At 41.0% G+C, this 13,960-nt stretch overlaps 1 long non-coding RNA gene across 3 annotated transcripts; it reads left to right on the plus strand.

The window, feature by feature from the left end:
- The first annotated feature begins 191 nt into the window (after positions 1-191).
- LOC308191829 lies at positions 192-5,409 on the plus strand. Of its 3 annotated transcripts, none has more exons than XR_013948299.1 (3): positions 192-440; positions 1,338-1,471; positions 2,143-5,409. It is a non-coding gene; the product is annotated as an uncharacterized lncRNA (long non-coding RNA). The 3 variants fall into 3 exon arrangements; XR_013948300.1 differs by lacking the exon at positions 192-440 and adding an exon at positions 492-533 and having other exon boundaries at positions 2,143-5,408; XR_013948301.1 differs by lacking the exon at positions 192-440 and adding an exon at positions 504-533 and having other exon boundaries at positions 1,077-1,471.
- Positions 5,410-13,960: the final 8,551 nt, after the last annotated feature.

Here is a 13,960-nt window from a genome sequence, read left to right on the forward strand (position 1 = left end):
GTAAAGAAGGAATATTGTAAGCCGACCTGTCTGTTCAAATGCTTACTGCTGATTTAATAGACAGCAGAAAAGGAAAAAGCAAGCCAAATGTTAGCTCACATTACATTTACCCCTTAGCAAATATTTAAGTGGTTAAGGGGTAGTGATGAGCCACTGATCTTTTGCTACAAAACCCTGCATGGGAGGAAAAAGGAAAAAAAAAAAAACATTATAGCATATGCTCTCAAGAAATGTCTTTGTCAACAAGACTGATACAGATGCCAGCTGTGAAAGTCTGCAGAAGCTGGGCTGCCTATATCATCATCACAGGGGGGTAGGTTTTAGTTAGGATAAATGTGCCCTGAGAATAGCTAATCGTTTTGTCACCGTATTCACCTTGGAAAGAACCACAGGTTTCAAATTCACTCTGTGCAGCTGGGTGAGCTTAGCCAATCAACAGGGTAATTGGTAGTTTCTCTTCTAATATAAGCTCTTTTACTGTTAAGAAATCCTTTTGGCATTATGCTCTTTTTATTGCATCCAAACAGCTAAAGGTAATTAGTATGACAGTTCTCTTTTTCAAACAATTCATAATTGTCCTAATGTTATCTCCTTTTCTATTCTGGTAGCTTAATATGCTAGAAAAATAAATAGGCACTTTTTCTTCTGAGAATCTGAGAATTCAAAACGACAAGAAAATTACCTTTTCTTATAGATATGAAATTGCTTAAGCATTAACAGGCATGATTAAACCTTATGCCATAGTTATGCATCCCTGACAAAGTGGGAGGAAAGCTTGCTGTGGTGTGGAAAAGATATCGTAGCTGCATTTAATTTTTGACCTTATGTAAGATTAGCTGTATCATGTAGAGCATAATGGTTAAATATTCAAGCCTCGGGTTCCCTGTCTGTTAGGACATATGTCTATTTATTTGAAGAAACTGGCTCAATGTCTACAAAAAGTCTTGAGGGGTTATAGAAACTACTGAAGAATTCAAGGAGGCATTTTTAATTATCATTTTTAAACATTCTATTAAATATAGAAGAATATTCCAAAAGTTGGAAACATGTAGCTTTACACTGTACTTTTTTGACAGGCCTTTATTAGAAAGCTGAGAGAGAAAGTAGCTGAATGACGTTTTTTAACGTGGCAAAATGTAGCTGCTGGATGGAACAGGCTCTTTTCTCCAGTCCCTGCCCAACTGTTTGCATCATTAACATTTCTACACTAATAATAAAGCTTTGGTGAACCCTTGCTTTGGTCTCCAGTGACCTGAAAACTTCTGATCTAAAGATTAGGAAGAGAGCCATGGTTTGGCTGGTATGCGTAGCAGGCAGGGACCCTTTTACTTCTACAGTTTGACTGGGACACTGAGCAGAAGACAAACCACTGGCTCGTGACTCTGAAGACAGAAGGATGGACTTGAAAAGTGATGTCCTGCACTGATTTTTGCCTACAACAGCTATGTGAGAGAAGGTACAGCCATCAAAGGTAACTTATTTGACAAAGAAATTTTTTTCTAAGTATTTTCCTGCATCTTCACTTAGCTTTTATTTTCCCTTTCTCTGCAGTAGAGCTGCGAGAGAATTTAAGACTGTTAACTACAGAGTTGTTACTATGCCTATAATCAAAACTGTAATGAAATACTATTTTTTGGGTTGTAAAACCATCAAATTCAATTGCTTCCAGTTTGAAGTTCTAGTTACTTTAAATAAGATCTGAGGTTCTTGTCTCGTTTAAAGCTGTACTGTTTACCAAAAAAAAAAAAAAAAACCTACCACTATATCCCTCACAAAATGCTGAAGAGGCGGGGAGGGCAGAAGGGAGGGAGGTGCTGAACATCCTACAAAACCATGGGGAAAACAAGCAGAGGAGGAAAGCTGAAGAGGTAGAAAAAGCAGAGGGCAACAGGCCCCGTGAAGGAACATCAAGCTGTCATAACCTTGTCCCATAAGGATCATGCTGTAGAGGAAAAGCCAAATGTTAAAGTATGGAAAAGACTCCGGCTGTGAAGAACCATGTTCATGTTGTATTTGTTCTGTGCTTCAGGCCCTGCCCTTCACCATGCATGCAGCCTCGCCATGCATGAGGCTGAGTGGGGCAGGATGAGGCTCATTTCCAGCACTTTCTTGCCGGCTGTTTTTTGTGTTTTTTATTTTTAGCTTTTACAGAGCACTTTCGTGCTCCCCCAGCCTCCTCTCCCGGACCCTTACACTGTAACAACCCCCAACAGGGCACTCTGCCTGCCCCTCAGTGGAAAAGCCAGCTGCCATCTTCACCATGGGCCTGCTGAAATAGCAAACCACAGCTCCTATACACAACAGGCAAAATGTGAAGTGCAGAGGCAGCTTCTGAGCTAGGCCGCATTTCCAGTTCACCAAAACTGTTGGTGTGTTGTGGTAAAAGGCCAATATTTAAACACATTAAGTGCCATTTCTTGTACAAGAGAAGGCTTTTTTCTTCAGCCAGCTTTTGTCAGGGCTCCCCCTGGGCGGCAGGGCCTGGTTGTGAGGCCCTGCCCCTCCACTCACCGTCAGGGAGCAGCCTGTATGCAACACCATGCGGAATATGGACATTTCTGCTGGATTCATCAGAAACAGAGAATTGATGACTGGAGAACTGAATGTGAAATGGCCACCAAAGTTCCTGCCCTTTCTAGTCATTCTCCAGCTAGCCCACAGGGTTGTGGTACCGGGGTCGCAGAGGAGGGGACTGTCACTGGCACCACTGAAAGTGTCACCTGTCCACCAGCACAGTTTTCAGATACTATGCCATTCCTCTCCAGTATTCTTCAAGAAGCCATTCCTTTTCTATAAATAAAGCTAAATAAAATAAAATGCTATCAGCACATCAAGTGCCTTGGAACTGTCCATTATAAAAACATTTGGTGTTTTGCCAACATAAAGACGTAGATGCATTTTTCATAACGGCTAACTATCTAAAGCTGATTTATATTTATCTATTTACTATTTGTGAGTTCAGTTGTAATAAGTCTTACTATTGAAATGCCAGAAATAAAGACATAACTGGCTGTTTTAAGCATTGGTATTGCTATGTGGTAAAGTTCTACAGCCCACAAGTTCTGCAGTAAGGCTTTACCCTTCTTCTGGTATCAGCAAGGCTCAATTTTTCTGTCACCACTGCATGAACCCCTGTGCTCAGCAGTTAAATCACGTCTGTGGTGAGCAAGCCAGCCACAAGAGTGGTGAAATAGATTGTATGCTGGTGAGGTCAGTAATGTGAGTAGTGTGTTCAGCTTTGGGCCCTTCACTACAAAAAGGACATTGAGGGCCTGGAATGTGCCCAGAGAAGGGCTACAAAGTTGGTGAAGGGCCTGGACCACAAGTCCTGTGAGGAGCGACTGAGGGAACTGAGGTTGTTTAATCTGGAGAAGAGGAGGCTCAGGGGAGGCATTATTGCTCTCTACAACTATCTGAAAGGAAGGTGTAGGGAGCTGGGAGTCAGCCTCTTCTCACAGATGATAGGGCTAGAGGGAATGGCCTCAAGTTGTGCCAGGGGAGGTTTATGCTGGAAATTAGGAGACATTTCTTCTCAGAAAGAGCAGTCAGGCATTGGAATGGGTTGCCCAGGGAGGTGGTGGCGTCACCGTCCCTTGGGGATGTTTAAGGAGAGGTTGTACCTGACGCGTAGGAACATGGTTTGGTGGGTGACATTGGTGGTAGTGGGATGGTTGGACCAGATGATCTTGGAGGTCTTTTCCAACCTTTATGATTCTACAATTCTATGATTCTATGACTTGGGTCAAAGTATTGAGTGTCCATTGGTTTTGGCAACTTAATCTGAGATGTAGAGAATCTGATTTGTTCTAAGTAGGTACTGGTTTTAAAAGTCTTACAAAGTTTATATAAAGATTTATATTGTCAAAAGATAGCTTCAGTCAAAGTGAATAGCAACAGAAAGCACAGAGAGCTTCTGCAAATCCATCCCTGCATAGGGGGATGAGAACCTATCCAAGACTAGTCAAGTTAGGTGATCACCAGTGTGATTCTGGGTCTGAGGCAATTTGTTCTGCATTCATCCCAGTGGGATGAGATTTACAGATGTTGGGGTGCAATCTAGTTCATCAGCTTTGAATTACCAAGCTTATCCTTTAGAATCATAGAAATCATAGAATCATTAAGGTTGGAAAAGACCTCCAAGATCATCCAGTCCAGCCAAGGTATAACAAAAAAAAAATCCAAATGAATTCAAATCTTAAGAATCAAAGTCAACAAATATTAGGTAATGCCTAATGCCAGGGGATGTGTTTGTGCAGAATACAAAGCAATGTAGTGTATTAACCTGTAATCAAGCAAGAGAAGGGAACCAAGAAAGAACAATGTTAAAACTTTGTTTGTTAAGGTCTCTATAAGAAACAGAGCAGCTGTCATTTGTCTTGCATGACCATGAAGTTGGGAATCTTTTTCTTAGTGTTCCTTTGTATTTCCTTATGCATCTGTTGCTTGCCATGCCTTGCTTAATTACTGAGATTGTAAATGAACAGGGAGTACCCGTTCATCTTGCATTTACACAACATCCTTGTCTTAGGTTCCACTCCAATAAAGATACTTAACAACTCATTAAAGCTATTTCTGAAATCACAAATAAGCTGAGTATTGGGAAAAGTGTTTTGCAATCCTCATTTGAATGGGGGTGGCTGGGCTGTAAAGATACAGTTGTGGTATGTGCTGTGAGGAGACATGGGTCTTGGACAGTACCAGCAGAGAAATGAAAACGTCCCAGTCCTGCAGTCAGTACGCACCCAGACTTCTGAGACTTTGCTTTTAAATAGGTTCTCGCTCTTGTTCTGCAACAGGAGAGGGGCATGCTGGTATCAGCAGGAAATTTCCTGTGGTATGAAGACAGCCAGCATCTTTTTAATCTTATGATTAAATAAACATCGAACATTGTGTCCTTTTTTTTTTTTTCTTGCTATAAGAGACAATATTGCTATTTAATATGATCCAGAAACCCAGACATTTCAAGATTTTTTTTTTTGGTCCCTGTGAAGTGCGAGAACTTCATCCTGTCTTCTGCCATTCTATTGAGTAGGTCTACAAAGAAATGGTTGACAGAAGACTTAACCTCAACTTCTCTTTAATTACGTTTGGCTTAGAGAAGAATAATTGGTAGGATAGAGTTGTATGTGCCATTGCTTACCCTGTGGTGCATTGCCATGTGTAATTGTTTTATTCATGGTGTTTACATCACTCATATATTTCAGGACAGCTATATTCTTTCTAGCTCATCAGTTAGCCTTGCCGCAAGCTGTATTTTATCCCTTTAATCTTTTATCTTTTTTTTTTTTATAAATTAAAACATCTGTGCTAAATGATCGTTTTTACTATTCTGCTCTGAACTCTCTCCAGTCAGTCAATATCTTTTACTATTTAGGCATCTGGAGTAGTAAATCATTTTCTGGAAGCAAACTCTGAAGAACCATATAAAAAGGAATTTACACATTATTCTCTGTAAATGTTGATCTTCAGATACAGCCAAAACATTACATTGACTATTTAAATGGCAAACTCATCTCTCTTCAGTATATTTCGTTAGGATTACATGCTGCTCTTACTCTTTGTACAGGGGAGTATGTAGACATAAAATAACTGCTCCTTTCCAGAAACCCTTGCAGAGCTCAGCTTGTGTCAAGTCAGTGAATATAACCAGGCATGAGGAGGCCATGCAAAACCACAGGGCAGTGGAGCAGGGAGTAACTGTAGGCAGGGAGAAGAGCTGGCTGCCTGTGGGAAAGGCAGTGTGAGCATCCCAGGAAAGCACAGGGTACCTCAGTCTGTGCCTTCCCTGCTCTTGCAGATGTAGGACAGACACGGTATCGTACTCCCCCATACTCACAACTCTATCCAGAGTCAGAAATCAGTTCCTTTATGCAAGGCAGTCCTCACATGAGTGTCCCAGTTAAAAGAGTCAACTGGTTTCAAACCATAAACACACCCAAGCAGTCCATAACTGCTTTTATATATATAATATATAAACATCAGTGCCAAACCAACAGTTGGCCATCAGGAAGTCATCAAAAATCTTACTCATCAAGCCAAACAATTTGCTGAGCTCCCAAACACAGTCATGGGCTGAGCAAGGTTATTTAGCTCCTACCACTGAAGAATGCGTGCAGGCCTGCAGGAAGGGAATTGAAGCAGGCTCTTAGGGTGCCTTCATTGTTTTGCCCATTCTCTGAAGGCTGTTTTCTGCTCTCTGTTGTGCAAAAGCATGTTTAATTTTGTGGGGGACTAATTTAATTGGTTCTATCCTAATCACTCCACTGCACAAATGGGGCTTTTGGCTTTAGTAGCTTCTTGCTATTTTAATTTCTTTCCTGGTGTGCCGGGTCATCTTTGAGATGATGTTCATTTTCCTTATAGCAGCCCCTACAGTGCTGCATTTTGGATTTGTGATTACAATGGTATTGGTAGCACATCAGTTAATACTTTGGCTGTGGCTGAACAGGGCTTGTACTGTGTCAAGGCCTTCTCTTTTTTTCCCCACTGTCCCCCTTGCAAGTATGAGTAGGCTGGAGGTGGGCAAGAAGGTGGGAGGGGACACAGCAGGACAGCTGGCCCAAATTGGCCAAAGGGATATTCTATGCCATATAACATCATGCTCAGCAATGATAAATGGGATAGAGGAAGAAGAAGGTTTTTCTCTTCCAAGATGGCCTTTCCTTAGAGACCAGCTGGGCATGCCTTTGCTTGTGGGAAGGAGATCCATTACCTTTGCATCCCTTGTTTTGTTGTTTCCCCATCACCACCCTTTCCTTCACTTGCCCAAATGTGCTTATCTTGACTCAAGATTTCTCACATTTTCTCTTCCTATTTTCTCCCCTGTCCCACTGGGGCAAGCAAGTAGCTGTGTGGGTACTTGGCTGCTGGCAGAGCTCAGCGGGCTGTACCTGGTTACTTCTAAAAGCTTCTGAAGGTTGAAATATTTGTAACAGTAACCTTATATAAAGGCAGGTCCAAAGTTCAGCCACCATGTCTGAGAATAGAGGGACAAGCAATTACTAGGACAGCAATTACCTTGAAAGGGTCAGTCTTCTTTTCATCAGCCGTGGAAATGGAGAAGTGAGAACAAAAGACACTTTTTATCATTGAGGAATCAAAGCACAAAGCTCGGGAATCAGACCTAGTAAAATTGTACTACCATAAAAGCCAAGAGTGAGAATTTCCTTGAAAAGGAATGAGTGCTTCTTGCTCCTTTCAGTACTCACCACTTTTCCCCATTTCTCAGTATCAACTAAAACTAACTGGATTGACTTTTGCTCCAAATCCTTCACTCTCTAGCATTTTGTAGAAGTATCTCCTGCCTGTATTGGCAAAGAACTGAGTGTCATCAATGTGCTGAATGAATGCCACCACTCAACAGTCACATCACAGCTCTCCTACATAAATTTCAAACTGTTTCAAAAAATATAGGAAGAATTATTATCATTGCTTGATAGATAGAAAACCTGAGGTACAGAACTAAGTAATTTGCCCGAAGTTGTGTGTGTGATGCTGGCATATTGGTCTATAGGCTGTCAGCATGTTCTAAATTCTAGTCTAGCATCCTATTGCTTGACAGTATTGACATCTAACTAATTGTAGGTAATTCCCCTGAGTGCTTTCACGAGCATCAGGATGGAAGGCTCTGGGTCTGTCCCCTGTGTGCCAGTCCTCCCGAAGAATGCATGACTGTCTGCCACAGGCCTTTAGGCCTTCCTTTGAAGGGAAGGAAGTGACCAGTCTGCATGACCCAATCCATTCCTGCTAGCTTGCACAGATGAATGATCACGATCAGATGCATTGGAGGCGATATCAAAGCATGCTTGTCTGTAACAGAGGCCAGCAAAAGATGTGCTGTAATCAGTATGGCTACCTAACCTCTGTCCTGTGTTGGCAGATTAAATTGTTTTAAAATGTTTGAACACAGCACCCATTGTCATCAATGTCATTCTGTTGATCACATCAGCGGGAGTGAAAAATAAAGCCACATTTACTCAACAACAAATATTGGCAGTGCTTCTGAAACAGGCCAAGGGCTTATTGAAAAGAATATTGATTGAGCCAAGAAAACATCAAGCAGTTATAAAAGTTTAATCATATTCTCATTCAAGCCTGCCTTCAGTGCCAGGAATTAAAATTCTCACATCTCCTGAGGATGGAAGATACATTTCCATAATGTTCTGTAAGTTCCGATGCTCTGCATCTGTACTGAACAGTAGAATTATTCATTGCAAATGATTTAGCTGAGATACATAGCCCTTTCGACTGCGAGCATACAAATTATGCATAAACAAGCTGTGATTTTTTGAATTTGTTTCTCATTTGCAATTGTTCAACAAAAAGCTGGGCAAACAAGTGTTAGCCCGCAAGGTATTTTTGAACTGGTTGAAATAAATATTTGGTCTGCATCATTCAAGAGCATATGTCTGGTCACTTGAACCAGATGAAACTATAGCTGTTCCTCAGCTAGAAAAGATTAGTTGCATTAAAAGGATGTGTCCATATCCTTATTAGAAAATTGCTCATAAACATTTGCAATTGCCTGAGAGAACTATAGTATGCAGAGAGTAAAAGGTCGTTTTCAGAACGGCATACTTTGACACAAGTGTTGCTGTGGAGTCTGGATAAAGAAGCATTATGTGGTTTAAGAGCACAGAAGTTGGTGCTTGTCAGGAGAAAACAGGAAATGGTTTTGCTGGGCTGCAGTTATGAAGGTTCACACCTTTCTAAGCTAGACTTGCTGCTGTGGAGAACAAAAAGAAAATAGAGCTGTACCTCAGCACTTGTTTCCTCTCCTCCTTTTTCAGCTCTCTGCTTCTTGTACAGTTGTGGCAAACTTTATGGAAGTCATCTCTCACCAGCTCTGTCCTGCAAGCGGAGATGTGAGCGTAGCAGGGGCAGCAGTAGCTCAGCAGCTTCCGAACAACTGGAACTGTAACATTACCAAGGAAGGTAATGCTGCGTGGGGCACAAGCACCCCTTTTTTGCCCCCAGGAGCCCTCGAGCACACTACTGTATGGTCATGGTGTAGTAAGCTAGAGTTGAGTGGCATGTACTCTTACAGGTTGTAAAATTGCCTTATGTCCTACCTAAAATAAGGTGTGTGTGTATGAGGATCCTTCCTCTGCTACAAAGCTGGTAAAAATTCATGGCTATGAACAGGGAAGAGTTAAACCACCTTAGACACAAAGCCTTCAGTTTTCTTTGGGTGGCTTATCACTTCTGAGGTAGAAAGGCCAGTTGCATTGGTGTGTGGGATTCTGACTTTCTGATCTTCCTCTTCCTTGCCCCTTGCTTTCTTCTGTGGGATCTCTTCAAGCAATTGTGAAGATATTTCATACATGAAGATGGCTTTAAAATTAAGACAGGGTCTGCATGAAGATGGCTGGAAGACTGGGTTGCAGAAAAAGAAATTGATGGGGATGGATAAAGACTTGGTAGCAAAGTGCTAGGGTAGAAAATCAAAAAGTGTTGCACATTGGTAGTGGTAGCCTGCGAGGAGATGGGTAAAAATAGGAGCAGGGCCAAGAGGAACAGGGAAAGCCTGGAAAAACTTCCTTGAGCCCTCAAGAGATGGTTCAAGTGGGGATGCTTGTAGGCCCTTTTCTCAAGACATGAGGAAGAACTACATTTCTCCTGCTTGAAAACAAAAAAAAAACAAAAAAGAAAAAAAAAAAGGAAGATTTAGACTCAGTCCTCTCCCAGTTTAGCTGGGAAGGAAACAGTCAAGTGACAAGCGAGGAGCATAGGGTTTTGCACAGCTGCTGTGTTCTGAGGCACCCTGCCTGCTTTCACTCACCTCCTCAGTCATCTAGCACTCAAAGATTTGTACCGGAGTACCACTAGCTCCAGCTGTACACCTGCTACACAAGCCAGGACAGTGTTTCCTAGTGTCACCTCTGCTTAAAAAAATAGGTAAGATCATCGTAACAAGATAGGTGCTGGGAAGGAACAAAGGAGCTGTTATACAAAAGTTTGTATCTCCTGCTTAAATGTCTAAAAGGCCTTTGGTGATATCATAAACAGATTAGTAGCATGTGGGAGAACATACAATGATTGGGAATCCTGTACAGATACAAATTAGGATTATTTTTAGAGTGGAAATGAGAGCTGGACTTGTATCTGGTGACCATACTACTGAAAAGCTTATAGTAACATTAATTTCAAGCAAAGGGTCCTTTAAAAAACATTTGCATTCATTCAGGCTTTTCTAACTTTGCACTCATTTTGGTATCATAAAAACATGTGGAGATAGATCTGTCGCCAAATACTAATCTCATAAACTCCACAAATGCTAACTAACACCATCTGTGGCAATTTTTACTGCAAATTATCCCAATATGGGAAGTGTTTCTTCAGTCCGATAAGCAGAGCCTTGCCATGGGAATAGTGTCACAAGGCCTCCTTGCACCATGGCTTGCATTTCCAGATGTCTGTTTTAGATATATATGAAAGGATACTTTCATATACTTTCAAGCAGACTGAAACTGTGGCAATAGCACAAAGACAGGGACAAACATTCCGTCATGCTCCGTTCATATCTGACTTGCTTATGTCGTACAAAATTTACATTCCTACTAGCAGCGGATGGCCATGTCACAAACATACATTGCCATCGTCACTGTCATGAAAAACTCTGGGTGGCTGTGAGGGGGCTTTGCTTTGAGGATTTCTCTGCCAGCTGAAGCAATTGTATGGATTATTTGTTGTACTATTTTCCCCTAGCTTGTGTACCTGCAGGACATGCACTTATGGCCATCTCTTACACACCCCCTTTCACTATGAGCTGTCTTAAATCATTGATCAGCACTTACCTTCAGTCTTGGGAGCAGCTTCTTGGCTGTTTTGTGCATTTGGCTTCTATTCAGACACCTGACAGCATTTGGCACTTTTTGAGACAGGAGGCAGAGAAGCTGACAGCAGAGCACATCCTATATCTGAATGGGCACAAACGTGTGTTCTGAAATGATCAAAACCCCCCAGGAAATACCAAATTAAGATTTATAATTGTGTTCTCCAGAGGCATTCACTAACCCTGGCAGGCAGAACACATCATTTCTGGAGCCTCCCTTTTTCTTTTCAGAGCAGCATTATGCCCTTCTTTTTGTTTGATTGTTCATATCAACTTCTTTAGACAGTAATATTGATGCTCTGCCCTATTGACACAAGTGCTTTCTCTTTCCACTGTCCTGGGAAAGTCAGCTCTTAGCTTGGATGCTCAGGAATCTCACCAGTTTGGATACTTTGGAAAAAACAACTGATAATTAGGAAGCTTGGACTTTTCATGTATTTGTTTTCCCTGTGCACTTTGAAGTCCTAGAGAAGAGCCTAAACTTTCTTGGAAAACTGAAGAAATACTCTGCTTAGAATAGTAGATAAGTAGTTCTGGTCACAAATTGTCGTTTGTGTTTTGTGAGCTTTTTGATGTTTACTATTATAGAATGTTGTTGGAAGTTATCATTAGTTAGAAGATCACTGAATTATTATGATCATCACCAGAAGCTGTTTGCTAGCTGGCACTACCATTAGAGGCTGAGCTGGTGAAGAGGATATCATAGGGAAGACTGACCTAATTAAAAACTAGTTCAAGACCCTCTTTTGAGATAGCAAACCTTTAGCACAGGAAAGGAACAATGCAAGAACAATAAAAAAAACACGGAAACTTAATTACAAGTGTTCAACTTTTTCCTCAAAGTATTAGCAACTTTTTAAAAGTGCGCTGTGTTTTAAATTTGAGAGGTTTTGAAATCCTGCAGGACAGAATGAGATTGTCAAATACATGTAATTTAAATAAAAAGAGGAGGAAATGCATCAACGCATCCTTTATTGTCTGAAATTATTAAAACTATTTGCCAGAGGTACACTGCCAATGCGAAAAAGAAAATAAAAAACCCAAACCAAAAAACAACCAACCCCAATTTTTATTGCCTTGTGGACAGAGATGGAAGGAATGTTTGGATGGATGCTAAGAATCAAAAGCTGTGCCTAAAGCCAGATAGCAGTTTAGTTCCTTTTGAAACACACAAAAAAATGCCATTTCTTTCCATAAATATTTCATTGTTTTTAACAGGAAAGTAATCATGGCACTGATATATATATTATTAAAAAAGTATTCCCAGAATACTTATATTCTTTCCCTATACCTGTCTGCAGTAGCCCATAGAAATACTGTGCTGCATAAAAGGTTAATAAGATTCTGAATAAATCAAGAGTTTGATATATCTTTAGACATTACTTGAAGAAATTCTGTTCCAGTTTGCAGTCAGTGGGATCATTGACTCTCATGGGACCACAAAGGCTCCATAAGTCCACATTCATTTAGCATTTTGAGTGTACTTTGGCTTTTCCAAGAAAGGTAGAGTTAAGAGACCTGTAATTACTATGGTTAAATTACTATATTCAAGAAGCCAGAAGACTAGATGCCTGATGGGAAAGGAGAATGGAATACCAAACATTTTCTCTGTCGATATTTTACCAGTCTAAGTTGTGAAAAGCAATGTTTGAGTATCATTGCCATTCAGAAGGTGCTTAGTGACCTGAGAAAAGAAGTTAATGGGCTTCGTAATAAACAGTTTTCCACAGCGTGCAAATTTATACTCTGTGTTAAAAAAACACACTTGCTGGCACCCTGATAACTTGGACAACTAATTAAAATAATCTAAAGAGGAATGAAAAAAGGTAAATGTGTTTTCCTGGGCTGTTGTACCTCCTCTTTGAAGAAAGAGAAGACATCTTGAGTGGTTAATTCCTTTGGTATCTGAGAAATAAAGTGCAATTAGCATTTAATTAGAACATAGGTACAAAAAAAAATGCTTGTGCAAATTATCACTATTTCAATACCCTGTTTGTGACACTACTAATCTGATTATTTCTGAATGCTAGACTGTCTCAGAAGGCAATTTTGGTTTGACTTCTTAGCACGAGATTGGCGTATACAGAGCAGCACGTGACTTACTTTGGTTTCTTCATTCAAATGGTGCATTTTGATAAAGATTTTTAATTTAGTTAGGGCAGGGCAGCAAGGCATGACAAATCTCAGCTCAAATGAAATACTATTTACCTTCTGTTTAAAAAGAGCTTCACTGAGCATTTGTAGAATTAACGGAGTTTTAAAGTATAGAATTGTAGAATCATAAAGGTTGGAAAAGACCTCCAAGATCATCTGGTCCAACCATCCCACTACCACCAATGTCACCCACCAAACCATGTTCCTACGCGTCAGGTACAACCTCTCCTTAAACATCCCCAAGGGACGGTGACGCCACCACCTCCCTGGGCAACCCATTCCAATGCCTGACTGCTCTTTCTGAGAAGAAATGTCTCCTAATTTCCAGCATAAACCTCCCCTGGCACAACTTGAGGCCATTCCCTCTAGCCCTATCATCTGTGAGAAGAGGCTGACTCCCAGCTCCCTACACCTTCCTTTCAGATAGTTGTAGAGAGCAATAATGCCTCCCCTGAGCCTCCTCTTCTCCAGATTAAACAACCTCAGTTCCCTCAGTCGCTCCTCACAGGACTTGTGGTCCAGGCCCTTCACCAACTTTGTAGCCCTTCTCTGGGCACATTCCAGGCCCTCAATGTCCTTTTTGTAGTGAAGGGCCCAAAGCTGAACACACTACTCACATTACTGACCTCACCAGCATACAATCTATTTCACCACTCTTGTGGCTGGCTTGCTCACCACAGACGTGATTTAACTGCTGAGCACAGGGGTTCATGCAGTGGTGACAGAAAAATTGAGCCTTGCTGATACCAGAAGAAGGGTAAAGCCTTACTGCAGAACTTGTGGGCTGTAGAACTTTACCACATAGCAATACCAATGCTTAAAACAGCCAGTTATGTCTTTATTTCTGGCATTTCAATAGTAAGACTTATTACAACTGAACTCACAAATAGTAAATAGATAAATATAAATCAGCTTTAGATAGTTAGCCGTTATGAAAAATGCATCTACGTCTTTATGTTGGCAAAACACCAA

The sequence above is a fragment of the Anser brachyrhynchus genome, assembly GCF_964034855.1.
Source record: "Anser brachyrhynchus genome assembly, chromosome: 1".
Classification (NCBI taxonomy): Eukaryota; Metazoa; Chordata; class Aves; order Anseriformes; family Anatidae; genus Anser; species Anser brachyrhynchus.